Source organism: Felis catus, chromosome A3 (genome assembly GCF_018350175.1).
Source record: "Felis catus isolate Fca126 chromosome A3, F.catus_Fca126_mat1.0, whole genome shotgun sequence".
Lineage (NCBI taxonomy): Eukaryota > Metazoa > Chordata > Mammalia > Carnivora > Felidae > Felis > Felis catus.
The window spans coordinates 101,989,229-102,003,503 of NC_058370.1; the positions used below are offsets into that span (position 1 = coordinate 101,989,229).

The 14,275-nt window shown below is 49.2% G+C and overlaps 1 long non-coding RNA gene across 1 annotated transcript; it reads left to right on the top strand.

Moving 5' to 3' along the window:
- The first annotated feature begins 2,924 nt into the window (after positions 1 to 2,924).
- LOC123384530 lies at positions 2,925 to 13,545 on the top strand. Its single transcript, XR_006595731.1, has 4 exons — positions 2,925 to 3,541; positions 4,987 to 5,056; positions 10,323 to 10,456; positions 13,321 to 13,545. It is a non-coding gene; the product is annotated as an uncharacterized LOC123384530 (long non-coding RNA).
- Positions 13,546 to 14,275: the final 730 nt, after the last annotated feature.

Below are 14,275 nucleotides of genomic sequence, written 5' to 3' on the forward strand. Positions count from 1 at the left end.
TCCAAGTTTTATCCGGACCCAAAATACTTCTCCGTGCACATTGGCACTGGCTTGACAGGAAGTGGTGAGCTCTCTCCTGGAGACACAGAGAGGGAGGCTGGCTTCTGAGTCAAGACGGTGTCCACACTGGCTGCTAAAGAGTAAAAGAGAGAAGTGGCATTTATGGCGCACAGCCGGGGCCACGCACGAAGTAGCAGCCACACTCACTTAGGAGAGAGGATTTCCTAACTGGCCTCCCCGCCGAACCGCCCTCCGGGAAACCAGGCTCCAGAGGAACTGCGCCTGAGTCCCTAGAAACGTGCCGGCAGGGAGCGTTCAGAGCCCAGGGAGTGGGTGAGGCCTCAGCCTTTACAGGGCCCAGGAGAGGGGTGGAGATGGGGTGGGGATGGGGAGCATGCAAAAACGAAGCCCCAGGGAAATAATTCAGGTAGTCCTATGGGTCTGTAGGTTTTCTGGCTAGAGGTGGAGGCAAGAAAACGTACTAAGACATCAGAAATATTAAGAAGGGAATTTTTCTATCCCTTGACAATGAACAAAAGAAAAGAGGACCCTGCCTTGAGGGTCCAGCAGGAAGCAGCTCTCCATGATGTGTTTCTAGCGGGCCTGCATAGACCCACTCCGGATGCTGGACTCCTACAGCCGCAGAGGAGAACGTCTGTGGGTAGGTGGGAGGCCCTCAAGGTTACAGGCAGTCAGTAAATTTAGGAGAAACTTCTTTCTCCTAAACTTCAGGTGTTCATGTGCCCTCTGAATGGGGACTATGGTGTCTCGCCTGCGGGCTCCCTCCTACATGAGCCAGGACGAAGCCTGCTTCATCCGGTCAGGTCCATCCCGCCTCCCCTGGGGAACATGACAGCCCTTGCATTTGGGGGCCTTGTGGAGGCATCGCTGAAGATGGGTGCCCACCTACGTGACAGGCTGTGATGGCCATGATAAGATACGTCATCCTAATGAGAACCCAACTCAGGTGCCTGAGGCTCTTTGATAAGAGGTCCCCACCTGCGGACTCCGAAGGCTGTGGGCCTACATCTGCTTCCCACATGCACAGCCTCTCAGGGCACACTCTGGTCTCCTCCATGGGGGGAATTCAGCACCACCGTCCTCCTTCCCACCCCAGGAATCCCGCATTAACTGTCTGGAAGGTTGTCTTAATGCTCAAAATGCATCTTCTGATGGCAACCGGCTGGATGCCTCAGCATCTCCCCTTCAAACAGACCCAAGAAAGAAGGGAAATTGGCAAGCTTGGGCTGGGGTTGAGGAGACCCACCTAATCCCCTGACTTGGTCATTTCCAAATTTTCTTGACTGTTTCTTGACCACAATTCTATGTTCATGGCCCCTGGAGGAAGGAGGAATTAGGTAGAACGAGGCTGTTTCATGCTTAGCATATGAACAGAGACATGGAGACAGAGAGAGTAGAACTGATGACCTCTTCCAAGTGTTTGGGTCTCTCTAGCCATGGGCATGGCGTGACTAAGATGCCATGGAGGGTATCACTATTTATGGCTTCCTGTCTTTATGCCTCTGACTCCTTCAAACACATACACACAAATGTATGATGATGTCTGTCTTCTGCTAAATGGCAGGTTGAAGGCCTAGCCAGGCCCTTCCCCTTCCCCATCTTTTCAAGTTAGAATAATTTTGGGAGCAAATGAAAGAAACTTTTGAGGTAAGTGAAGCAATAACAACAAGTCTGAGGTTGGGAATTATTAGAATTGACGTGTGCTGAACCTAAGCCAAGAGCCCAGAGGCCGGGGTGACAGTGGAGTGACCAGGACCTCAGAACTGGGCATCTGTGGGGTCTGCTGTTCTCAGAGCTGCTCTCGCTGGTCCTCAGTGGCACTGGCCCCTCTGGAGCCCAAAGAGGGAGGTCAGCAAATGTCCCCACCCTTGAGTCTTTACTCAGCCCGACTCTGTTCTGGTTAGAAAGAAAGGGAACAGGGGTGCCTGGGTGGCTCAGTCGGTTAAGCATCCGACTTCAGCCAGGTCACGATCTCGCGGTCCGTGAGTTCGAACCCCGCGTCGGGCTCTGTGCTGACCGCTCAGAGCCTGGAGCCTGTTTCGGATTCTGTGTCTCCCTCTCTCGCTGACCCTCCCCCATTCATGCTCTGTCTCTCTCTGTCTCAAAAATAAATAAATGTTAAAAAAAAGAAAGAAAGAAAGGGAACATCTGTTAAATAAACAATTATATCACTTAAATGTTATGCGCAAACACTATGTATAAACTTTACATGTTAAATTAAATATATGTTTTATGTACATTATATTTATATGTAATATTTATCTGTAACGTAAATAAAAATAATGTGTGTATTTACATACAAACAGAAATGACTTTGACTGCTGGTATAATGCACGATTTTAAACTTTGATAAATAAATGATCATAAACATTTAAAACCAACCATGAGTTCTCAGCCCCATGGGTCCCATGGGACAGAGCAGGAGTGTCCTGAGCGCAGGACCCCATCTTCCTGACCTGCTGGGCTCAGCAGCGCCTTGCCCATTGCTGAGGACTCTGAATGACCTGAGGGGTGTCTGGGGACCTCGGAAGCCGCAGGTGCTGGGTCAGACTCATGCAGCATCTTAAGGTCTGGGCCTTGAGAAGAGAGACATTTTCTCTCCAGAGTCCAGCCAGTGGCAGTGGCTCTCCCTGGGGCTCCTGTCAGTAGCAACAGCACAGGTGGCCTCGGGGACATGTGTGCTCACAGACAAACCTCTCCATGGCCTGGTCACAGCCTCGTGTCTGACTCCCTGCCAGGCGTGATCTCCCTGCCCAGTTCTCACTGCCACCCACGGCCTCCAGGACGCGGGTCTCAGTGGGCGGGTCTGTCCCCACGTGCAAGATTCTGAGTGTTTATAGTTGACTTTCTGGTTTCCAAGAACCAGCACTTACCAACAGAGAGTTCTGAGGTGGAGTCAGAACCGCAGGTTAACAAGGGCCCGGATGTGTGAGGGAACAAGGCTGTCGTCTGTAGGCGTGAAGGGCCTGTGCGGGAAGTAAGGGGACCTGGGGTGGGTGAATCCAGAACAGGAGCTGCACACACACCCTGCACTTCCACTCGGTGACCAAGAGGTGGACACTGGAGGTGCCCGGATGAGGAGCCTGGGAGCCAGTGGCAGGAAGAGGAGGGGGGATGCCATGTCAGAGCTGTCGGCCCTACCCCTGTCATCGACAAGGTCCCAGACCTTCAGCAGCCCCAGGGCAGGAGTGACAGCTGGGTGAGGTTTGTGCCCCCAAGAGGCGACAGGAGGACAGGACCTGTGTTCCGGCAAGCATCTCGGTCATTGATGACGAGAATGACTTCTGTCCACACCCGCTGCCCCTGACCAGGCAGGCATCGCGTCCAGGGGGCAGCGTGAGTGAGCAGGAGCCCCGGAGCCCTTCCTGGTTTCTGCTGATTTCAGGCTACGGCAGTGTTCCTCCACTGGCTGGCCCTGCGGGGAACGGTGACCCTCTCTCCTGGGACACAGGATAGAGTATCCCCACTGGCATCGAGGGGGAAGCCAACACGGACATCGCCAAACACTAATAGCAAGCAGGTAGCTCATTCAGTTGGATATATTTCTGATCAGAAAACAAAACAGGCTAACAGCTTCCTCTTCAGGGAAATGTCTGGCTTTAATGCAAACAACTGAGGATGAAACCTGAGTCCTCCTTCCTCGCCAGTCAGAACAGCAGGAGGAAAAAGGGCGAAGTTCCCCATGTCCCTGAAGTGTCCCCTGAGGCCTCTCCAGCCCAGACAGGGTAAGAAGGGGACATTAGTCGCTTCAGGCCGTCATGCTAAAATCCCAGAGGCTGGGAGGCTTCTACAACAGAAATTTATTTCCTCCGGATCCAAGAGGTTAGAAAGCCCAAGATCAAGATCCAGTAAGATTCACTTTCTGGTGACGGCCCTCTCCCTGGTTATCAAAATGCCACCTTCTCAATGGTCTCACATGGCCTGCCTTGGAGCTTGCATGTGGGAGGAAAGTCAACTCTACAGTATCTCTTCTTATAAGGACACTGATCCCATCAGCACAGGGACCCACCGTATGACCTCATTTAACCTTAATTATAGGCCTTATCTCTGAAAACAGCCACACTGGGAGCTAACGCTTCAACATATAAATTTGGGGGGCTCACGATTCAGTCCACAGGAGATGGGCGGGACCCGGCTTCCCGTGACCCAGCAGAACACTGAGTGGGAATTTCCCCACAAGTCAGCACACAGGTGTCTCTTTCCGGGTGTTCCCTGTCATACCCAGAGAATCCGTTCAAGCCCTAGGTGCTTCCCTGTTGATAATGGGCCACTATCACCTTATCACTGTCCCAGTATTTTTAAGATCCGGGTGCGCTCTCTGGTTTACTGTGGGGCTTGTCTGCCACCTTCTGGCGATTTTGTGGTACAGCAACTTACAGGAGTTCGGAGGTTGAGTCCCAGCGAATCTGGACTGTGAGACTTTTCGCGAAGCTCACATTAGGACATCCATCACTAGGCCTGAGTCTGTAGGGGGCACAAAATGATTCCTCTTCTCTCAATAAACCAGGTACCCAGTAACCAGGTCACCAGCTAACAGGTAACCAGGAGTTGAGAAAAGATATTGGTTATAAGACAGTTAAGGGCTGGGTTCTGTGATCCGTACAAGATGCCAAAGATGTGGTTTTGGAGGGCCGCCTGGGTGACCCAGTCGGTTGAGCGTCCGACTTCGGCTCAGGTCATGATCTCACAGTTCGTGAGTTCGAGCCCCACGTCAGGCTCTGTGCTGACAGCTCGGAGCCTGGAGCCTGCTCCCGATTCTGTGTCTCCCTCTCTCTCTGCTCCTCCCCTGCTCACACGCTGTCTCTCTCTCAAAAATAAAGATTTAAAAAATTAAACAAAAAAGAAAGACATAGTTTTGGAAAAGAGAGGTGGGCGAAGGGGGACCCTGCAGCCATAATGGCAAGGGGGGGGATGCAGAGGGCTCCTGGTCTGGATCTGTCACCCCAACCTTGTTCCTCCCATCAGATACCCTGCCTGAGCAGCTCTGAGAACCACAAGACGTGCACCAGCGAGGGAACATCTGGACCAACAGCTGGTGAGGCTTGCGCTCTAGCTGTAACACCATGAGAGACCACATGTCATCTTATTTAGACCATGACTGACCAATAGCACTCTCTGTGATGGTGAAACTGTGTCTTTGTGCTGTCCAGTAGGGTAGCCATTGGCCACATGTGGCTACTGAGCACTTGAAACGCACCTTGTACCAGTAATTGGGTTTTAATTTTAACTAATTCCAATTTAAGTCTATATAGCCGTATTTAGCTAATGTTTTCCCTACGAACAGTGTCGTTTTCAACCGTAATAACCAGCACTATCATCAGGACAACAGCTGATCATTGTCGATCACGGAGCCTGTCCCGCGGCCACCACACCAAGATGTGCGGTGGGGTACGGTTGTGATCAAGGTGGACAAAACATGTGGCGGGTCTTTGGAATCTTCCTGCTTCCAGGCAGATGACAGAGCCCCTCTTTTTCGTGGAGACACGAAGAGGGAAGTTGCCCGCAGTGTCACCACTAGAATACGGGATGGACGCAATACACAAATGTATCCTGGTATTGATGATGTCCCACTTCATGGTCTTCCCAGCAAAGTCATGCTCGTGATCAAAGGGGGCTGGGAGGGCCTCACTCACTGAGCAGTGAGCTCAATCTCCGTCCCGTAGAATGTGTGCACCTTCACACGCACCCCCCCACCCCGTTCCCTTTCTCAGCTTGGGCCAGATCACGGGACCAGAGGGCCAGGGCCTTGTGTCCACAACCTGGGCTGCACCTGCCCGACATGGACCCCGCCCACGGGCTGTGACCAAGCCCGGCTAAGGGCTTGAGTAGCAGAGGGTGCACTTTGGGGAACACGCAAAGCAACGAAGGGTGTAGCTCTGGGCATCCACCTTCTGAACAGAGGACACATCCCATCTTATGGGTGTCACCCGGGCCAAGGGGCTTGGTGAAAAATGTAATAAATTGTACCTTTCCAGTGGGAAAAGACTCAGAAGTCTTCTCATTCTTACAGGACTGGATGGGTTTATACTAGAGAAGAAAAAAATGTTCTTTTTAAATAAACACTTAATGGTTTGTTAGGAATCTCCTGAGGAGATAATGATTTTAAACACTATCACCCCCCTCTGATAGCTTCAAGATGCCGAGCAGGCAGAGAGGAAGAGAAAGTCATTGTTGATCCTTGGATATGATTCCTGTGCTCCCTAGGGGCTAAGAGGACTTACAAGAGAAAGTTTTTGAAATCTTCCCTTTTCCATGACCCCTTTCTTGCTTCCACTCCCCAAATACCTTCTTTCCCTGATGTATGTCTACATTGACCCCTGTCAAGAAAAAATTTTCAAAATAAAACTGGTGGCTTGGACCCAAAAACCTCCTGTGCCTCTCTAGTTCGGGTAACAGAACCAGCTAAAAGCCCCCAAACTCTGCACACTGCGACCCCTGGAATGAGAAGGCTTCTGTCTCTGACCCAGCTTCTTCCAAATTCTGCAGACTGCAACCCCTGGAATGAGAAGGCTACTGTCTCTGACCCGGCTTCCAGAAGTTTCCACGGCAGTCATGGAGATGCATTTTGTGAGTCTTCCTGTGTGACATTCCTGTCGAATGTCATAAGTGGGCTGACTGAGACTGTCAAATAAGACATTCTCTTAACATTCTCATAAGAAGTCACTGGGGTTCTCCTATCTACCTCTGCTTCCTCCTCCTGTATCTTTTACAGGTATTACCTTCTAATGAACCTCTTACACTCTCAACTCCATCCTACCACCTGTCTCCTAGGGGATCCAAATGGATATGGTTGACACCAGGAAGGATCTGAGAAGGCAGGCAGTAAAGATAGGGTTTGGGGACAGGATCACTCAGTACCCAGAAGGATCAGGATCCCCACCCATGGCCCTGGAATCTCAATTGCCAAAATTGCTGAAGGTCACTTGACAGAATGTAAATGTGGAGGAAATACGCTTGTGGATGCAATAGTTCAGGGACCTGGGAAGGAAGAGTAAGGCACTCGAGGGCAGTGACTCCAGCATCTGGCTGTTTGGTGGCATTGGCCCCAACAGGGCCTGAGGACAGTTAAACAGTTGAAAAAGCAGGTGTGAAGGCCAGAGGACATCCTTAGCAGTGGAGCAGCGGGCCTTTTTTCCCCTTGTGGGAAAGCAGAAAAGGCTGAAGACCAAACTGAGAACTTAAAAACCTGAAAAAGATCGAATGCTCAGCTGAGACAAGGCTGTCACGTCATGGTCAGAGCCCCGCTGGGAAAACTGGAGACCTTGGCACATGGATGGGGAAAACTGGTAGAGGATACACAATGTTGTACAGTGGAAACTAGTAAAATATTGTACGTCAATTACACTTCAATTAAAAAAAAGAGAGAAAGTGGTCTACGCAACTCACTCTTCCTTGGAAACACACCATGTTTTTTCAGTTTCCACTTCATGTGCAACCCCTGGATAATAGAATGAGAGCCCAGATATGTGCTGTCCTTGCACTGAATTCTCTACAGGTCAAACCATATTAGTTTTAAAAGTTTGTCTGTTTGTTTAGAGAACGAGGGGGGGAGGGGCCGAGAGGGGGGTAAAGATAGAGAATCCCAAGCAGGCTCAACGCTATCAGCGCAGAGCCCCATGAGGGGCTCAAACTCACGAACCGTGAGATCGTGACCCGAGCTGAGGTCGGACACTTCACCGACTGAGCCACCCAGGCACCCCGAAACAAAATTGATTTTATACTGCCTCTTCTAACGACTTTATTACCGTATTAAAAATCCTCGTATCAGCATGTTACCTCTTAAAGATTTTGAGAAAATGGCACTTTTAGAAATATATCATGGAGAGTTACTGTGCCAATTGGCATCACAACAGTCTCCTGACTGTGCATCTGTCTGAAATCCCAATTGTTTATATTTTCTCTTAAATTCTACAAATTTTTAATGATATCCTAAAAACCGTCTAAGACCCAGCTCAATTGCTACCTCCTTCATTTGTCCTCCTTTGATTCCTCTGGTCATGTCTTCCTCCGAGGTCCCAAGGAACTGTGGTCTGACTACTGCCTTTGAGCCATATTTGCACAGTTGTTGTTTGCATACATGTTTTACCTTCTCTTCAGCACTGTGAACTTCTAGAAAGCAGGGATCAGAGATTCCACAGCTACAGTCCCCACTGTGCACAGGGACTTCGGTTTTTACTGCAGTTCTTATATCTGATCAAAGAAGAAAATGGAGTCATCCCACCCCCCCTGGGAGAAATGAATCACTATCCATGAAAGGATCCATAAACAAAGGGTCAGTGAACAAATCACTGGTGTCTTCAAACTCTGAGGCGATAAACTTTGCATGGAAGGGTCAGTGGAATCAAGGGGCCGATGGGTGAGCCCCCCTTCAAGACTAAGGAGCCACCCTTTGGGGACAGCATGGAAACTTCAGGGCTGTGGTTGGGAGTGGCATACGTGAGATGAATAGGAACAAGAAAATGGCCGGAGGTTCCGGAACGGTTAGAATAAGAAGACAGTTTCCTCACAGCATTTGGGCAGATGGAAGCACTGAGGGTGGACGTCGGGGAGGACTGTGCATGAGGAGCTGAGGCCTCAGGAACCCAGAGAGGAGCACAGATGGAAAATAGCAATGTGGGATATGAAGTCACCTCTGACCTACCCTCCTTCAGGGATGTCCCCTGGCCACTACTACTAGGATATAAGAAGACATAGCCCAGCAGCCCTCGGACATGAGGAATCGTGATCCACAGCGCCCTCTGCGGCGGGCGAGGGGATGGCAGCGATGTTGATGGTGATTCCCCGCCCCGTCACACCCCCCCCCCCCCTCCCCACTGGCCCCGGTCACACCTGCTCTTGGGGCATCTGAGTTGGGACCTCGTATGACCCGACGGCTGGACTTGCTGACAGTTTAAATTATCAGGCAGAGTAATTCCATTTGCATAGTAGTTCCCAGCAGTTAACAGTTATGTGAACTGATATATAACAGTAGAGAAAAACACGATTTTTCTAGGATGATAATTGCCTTTTTAAATGATGATAATTGCCTTTTTAAAACAAGTTAATATTCGCATAATATCCCTTCTCTTTCCTGTTGGTTGGTCAAGCCAGACTATTCTAGTCATACTTTTAAATAAAGAATCAAATCTTGGGTTCCATTCTTGGGTTAATAGTACTTCCGGCTTCAATTTCTTTTTTTCCGATTCTATTTTCACTGTTACAATTAGATTTTTTTTTGCAAGGGCTGACTGATTTGTTGATTTCCTAACTCTTTTAATTACTTGGTTAGGTGTTCCAAGGAGGACTTTTTTTTAAAGATCTGGATTAATGCTACATATTTTTCACTCATCATTGCTCCCCTTCATCCTGTATGGTCACTGGTTTTATCTCTGGTCTATTCATCATCTCCAGATGGTTATTTAATGTCCCATTCTTTTTATTTGTGACTATGGAGTTATTGAGTACGCCTTTTCCTTGTTTGTCTGCAAGTTTCTTGTCCTGGAACTTGATGTTGCACTATATTCACATCCCAAACAAGCAAACCAGCATAACAAGCTGTCCCCGCCCCGCACCCCCCCCCTCCCCCCCCCACCTTAGGGAAATTTCAGCGGGGACTCTCAGCAGGAGGCAAGGGACTGTTCCTTGGCCCACCAGGATGAGATCTTTGAACTATAACACAAGAAAGTGCTTTTTTATCCATCTTCTGCAGACAAAGCCCTCAGAAAACTCCATCAAAGTTCCTGAATTGTCTGCAGTTGTGAATTAAAAAGACTAGATCTCCTCCGGGGGCCTGTAAAGCACTCAGCCCTCAATACATATTAGAATCACGTTGCAGCCTTCTTCAAAAAGATCAGTGCCTTGATCCCACCAGAGACCCCAAGAATCAGATCTCTGGAGGCCCCCCCCCCCCCACTCTCAGGTTTGCTGTCACTTGCAACCAACGTGGCTTGGGAGCCACTGAGCCAGGCTATCCGAAGTTAGCTCAGGAGCTCTAACTGCTGGAGAACCGCCCCCCCCCACCAACCCCCACCCCCACACCTGGAACTGAGGGGGCAGGCGGAGCTGGCACCAGTGGCAGATTAGACTGGGAAAAGACAACCCCAGGGGACCCACTGGATGATGAGGAAGAGCGGTGCAAGGAGGATTTTAGCCAAGCGTCAGCATCCATCCGTCCTGCTGCTGGGTCTCTGCTTTATCGGACTACATGCTACATGTGACAAATTGACCAGGACAAATGGTTTTACACATCTGATTCTTTTGAAAAAGTTTTTCCGCCAAAGACAAAATAATTTTGTTGTCCTTTTCCTGTTTCTTTTCTCCAGGAGTTCTCACAACCTGAGGGTTATTTCTCCTTGACAAACTTTGGAGGCTGTCAATATGGTTGTTAAATTGCACTGCCGTCTGAATTATGGAAATGAAGTTATCTGCTTTCTGCTTGGTGTCTTTCCCTAATTCTGTAAGTCTGTTCCCTGTTCCCTTTATTCAGCTGTTAATGACTTCCAGTTTGTGTCTGAGGTTCTAATTGGATCACGTATTCGAGTACTGAGAAACTATTCTTTAGAGCTTTTAGGTAGGAGAGGTGAGAGTGTAAATGCCCCTAGCTAGTTCTAGTTCAGGGGACAAAATGCCCCTCTCCCTGTGATCTCTTCCTTCCCCAGGCAAGTGGGTAGGTGGGAGCCGACTGAGGCAGGCAGTGAAGATATAGGAAGGAGGGTCCTGTAAGCCTCCGGTTGTGTGCCCCCACCTTTTCCCCCTATAAATCACACTACTTCTGCATCTGAAGAGCTGTTGTGACACGTCTCTTCCTTTCTTGCTTGCTTGATTTCCCCCACCAACCTTTCATCCTTTCTTTTCCTCCCTCCCTGGTTTTTTGTTGTTGTTGTTGTTGTTGTTGTTTGTTTGTTTTTTTCTTGCTCTATTCTACTTAGCTGGAAAACCCAAGCTATGCAATCCAGCTGCTGGTTTGGACCAAGTTGAAATCTCTCAGGTTAATATTTCTTTCTTTTCTTTTCTTCTTTCTTTCTTTCTTTCTTTCTTTCTTTCTTTCTTTCTTTATCTCTGATCACGGTTCTGGATTCACACATAACAGCAGGAGAAATTTAGGCATTTGCTTCCCAATTTGGCCAGTCCGAGAGCATTTCAGAGGGATTTCCAGGAATAAGGAATTTATCAGGAACGAAGGCTTGAGCACTTACTGCGTGATTGCCCCTACGTTGATGTTCTTGCCTTATCTCAGACCCTGCCCAGCCAGGCCCCAGTGCTCCCACCTCCATCAATCTGATGATTCTAGTTGCTGCAATTGAATGGACCTTGCTTCCTCTTCTCACAAACTCTGTATAATATGCCAGTATTACCCAGTCCAACCCCTGGGCTCTCAGTCCGGTTTTAGCATCCACATTGGCAGCATATCCCAATTACTACTTACAATGAGACATTAATTCTACTTACATAACAAGTGCCTATAAATGACCTGATCACATTGGGGGAGGGCAGTCCTTCCTCTTCTCCTTGTCACTGTGGATGGGTGTATCTTTCCGCAAGGAGTTACTGTATTTGGGCGTGGGGTTCAGATGGGGAAAAACAAAAAAGACAGCCAGTCACTCTCCTCCAGTATACATCCGGTCCGTTACCGGAGAGTAATCAAATCATCTATTATGTTCAATAACAAGTATCATTTACCATCCCTCAACCACATGAGGTTATATCCTCGGGTCTTCTCAAAATCTTCAAGCTCGGTCCAAAGTTACGCAAACCTACCAACAGGACAAGGCAGATTCTAAACTCCACATCTTCCCGCCATTGTATGGGACCACTGTAGGGAACATGAGCTGGTTTGGGTCACACAAGCACCTTTTGCCCCCACTTTTGCCATAGCAGCACCTGATGGTTTTCTTCTAGTCAACTGTTCTCTCCTGACTCCCGGCCCTTTTCTTCGCATGATGGTACTGAGTTCGTCCTCTGCTCCCAGGATGGGACTGTGACCCACACCGGATCCAGGAGAGCCTTTCACTCCCCTGGCCTTTGATTGGTTCTGGCATCCAGCCGCATTTGAAGTCATACCCTTGAACTCTCTGCCACCCGAACCTATAGATTCCCTCTTTGCTTTAGCAGCTCTGGGTGGGTTTGCTGTCACTTGCCACTGAAGGAGCACTGACGATTCATCAGAACCTGGTGCCTGAGAGAACGTGTCCTACGAGGCCAGCTGCCAGGAGTGCCGGCCTCAGCTCTGGGAGCAGCTGCTCTGACTGGAAGCCTCCAGGGAGGGAAGAGGGATCCAGGAGACTGGGTGGGGTGGGATGTGTGAAGGCAAGTTGGGTCTACAAGTGGCCACCAGAGCGTGCCTCCAAACCCACCAAGGGCCCCCAGTCCCCAGGCTTCTGCTCTGACTGCCTTCCAATCCGGCCCTGCTTGTGTTTCTTCTTCCTCCCTTGTAACAAATTCAGTCATGAAGCCCCGTGTGCCATGTTCCAAGTCTAGTCCGGACTCACCCGAGCTTGTTCTCATCAATCCCCAAGGCTCTGCCATCTGTTGTCTTCCCCCCTTTCTTTCTCTTTTCATAGCCCATGAGAGTGACGGTCAGCCAATGGCCAAGTCAAAGGTCCTAGGACCCCATAGACCTCCCTTAAGCCCTTACCTTAACACTGAGGGCCCAGGTTCCTCAACATATCCCAGTTTTCAACTCCAGTGATGCATAAAATCACTAAAAAGGATTGGATGAAAAACCATCCTGGACCCATCCACAGCTCCTCCAATTGAATTGCTCCTGGGCTGTACCCAGGCATCAGCGGCTTGTAAAAATCCCCAGACGGCTCAAAGGTGCAGCTATACAACGTGGGTCTGTTTCCATGGGGAGGCTCTGAGCGTGGCCCTTTTTGTACCTGTTTGTTCAATTTAATGGCAAGATCAGACACAAACACAAAGAATCTCAAAGGCATTGTGGATTATGTCACCCTTTTTCTAAAAACCTTCTAGTGGTCCCAGAGCACATGGAATAGTCTAGAAGGCTTTGTGACATTTGACCCCTGCCTGCCTCTCAACCATCATTTGAGAACACTACTCTCTCACACACTTGCCAGCCGGCCCCAGTGGCTTCATCCTGCTCTGTCTGGGAACCTCCCTTCACATGTCTGACTCAGACTCATCATTCAGTTCTTGGAAAAAACGTCCCTTCTTCAGAGGGTCCGTCCCTGGCCTCCCCAGCTGAAGTAGGTCCCCTCTCCCGTCACTCCATTGCATTGTCTTGTTTCATCGCATGGCACTTAGCGCATCAAAGTTAATTTGTTTTTCTCTGTATTTATTTATTGCCCATCTCCCCCCTAGACACAAGACACAACCCAGAATATAAGCCCCAAGAAGACAATAGTTTCTTTTCTTTTGCCTCGCTATCCCCAGCAGTTAGTGCCTGAGAGCACAAGGCAAGCTCAACGAATACAAACGCAGTGGAAGGAAGCATGTCCCCCAGCGGGAGGCCCAGAGGAAGGAAGAGCAGCAGCCATCAATTTCCACCACGCGGTGGCAGCACCCGCCCAGGCACCAGAAGGATCTCCTCCCCCCCCCCCCCCCCCCCCCCCACTGAGACATTGCAGTCTGGAGAAATTGTCAGCCATCAGGCACTTCTGGCTTTCCATCCTTCCATATCTGTCTAAAGAGCCTACAGGCAGTGAAGACCAGCTGTCAAATCATTGGAAAAGGAGTTTAGGACTTTAAACTGGCCTCACTTAGCCTCCATTGTTCTATCTGTATAATGGACACATTAATATTCTTCCAAAATATGTGACATCATTTAAAACCCGGCTGCGAAATAATTTAAAAGGAGGGATTCCAAATGTTTCCCAAACAAAGTGCTGGGAAGACTTTTAGAGGTGAGGATAGAGACCAGTGTTTGGGGAGGAAGGGAGCTAAGGTTGGAGATTTAGGACTTTCTAGTTTACCCCTATTTACGGAGCAACTCCTATATGCCTGTGTTGCTAAGCATAATGGAGGATATAAAACAATCTTACACGTCCCTTGCCACAAATAGGTTCCTTGCCACAAATAATTATTATCATTCGCTATTTTAAGTTCCTTTATTTATTTATTTTTAAAATTTTTTTTTCAACGTTTTTTTTTTTTTTTATTTATTTTTGGGACAGAGAGAGACAGAGCATGAACGGGGGAGGGGCAGAGAGAGAGGGAGACACAGAATCGGAAACAGGCTCCAGGCTCTGAGCCATCAGCCCAGAGCCCCGACGCGGGGCTCGAACTCACGGACCGCGAGATCTTGACCTGGCTGAAG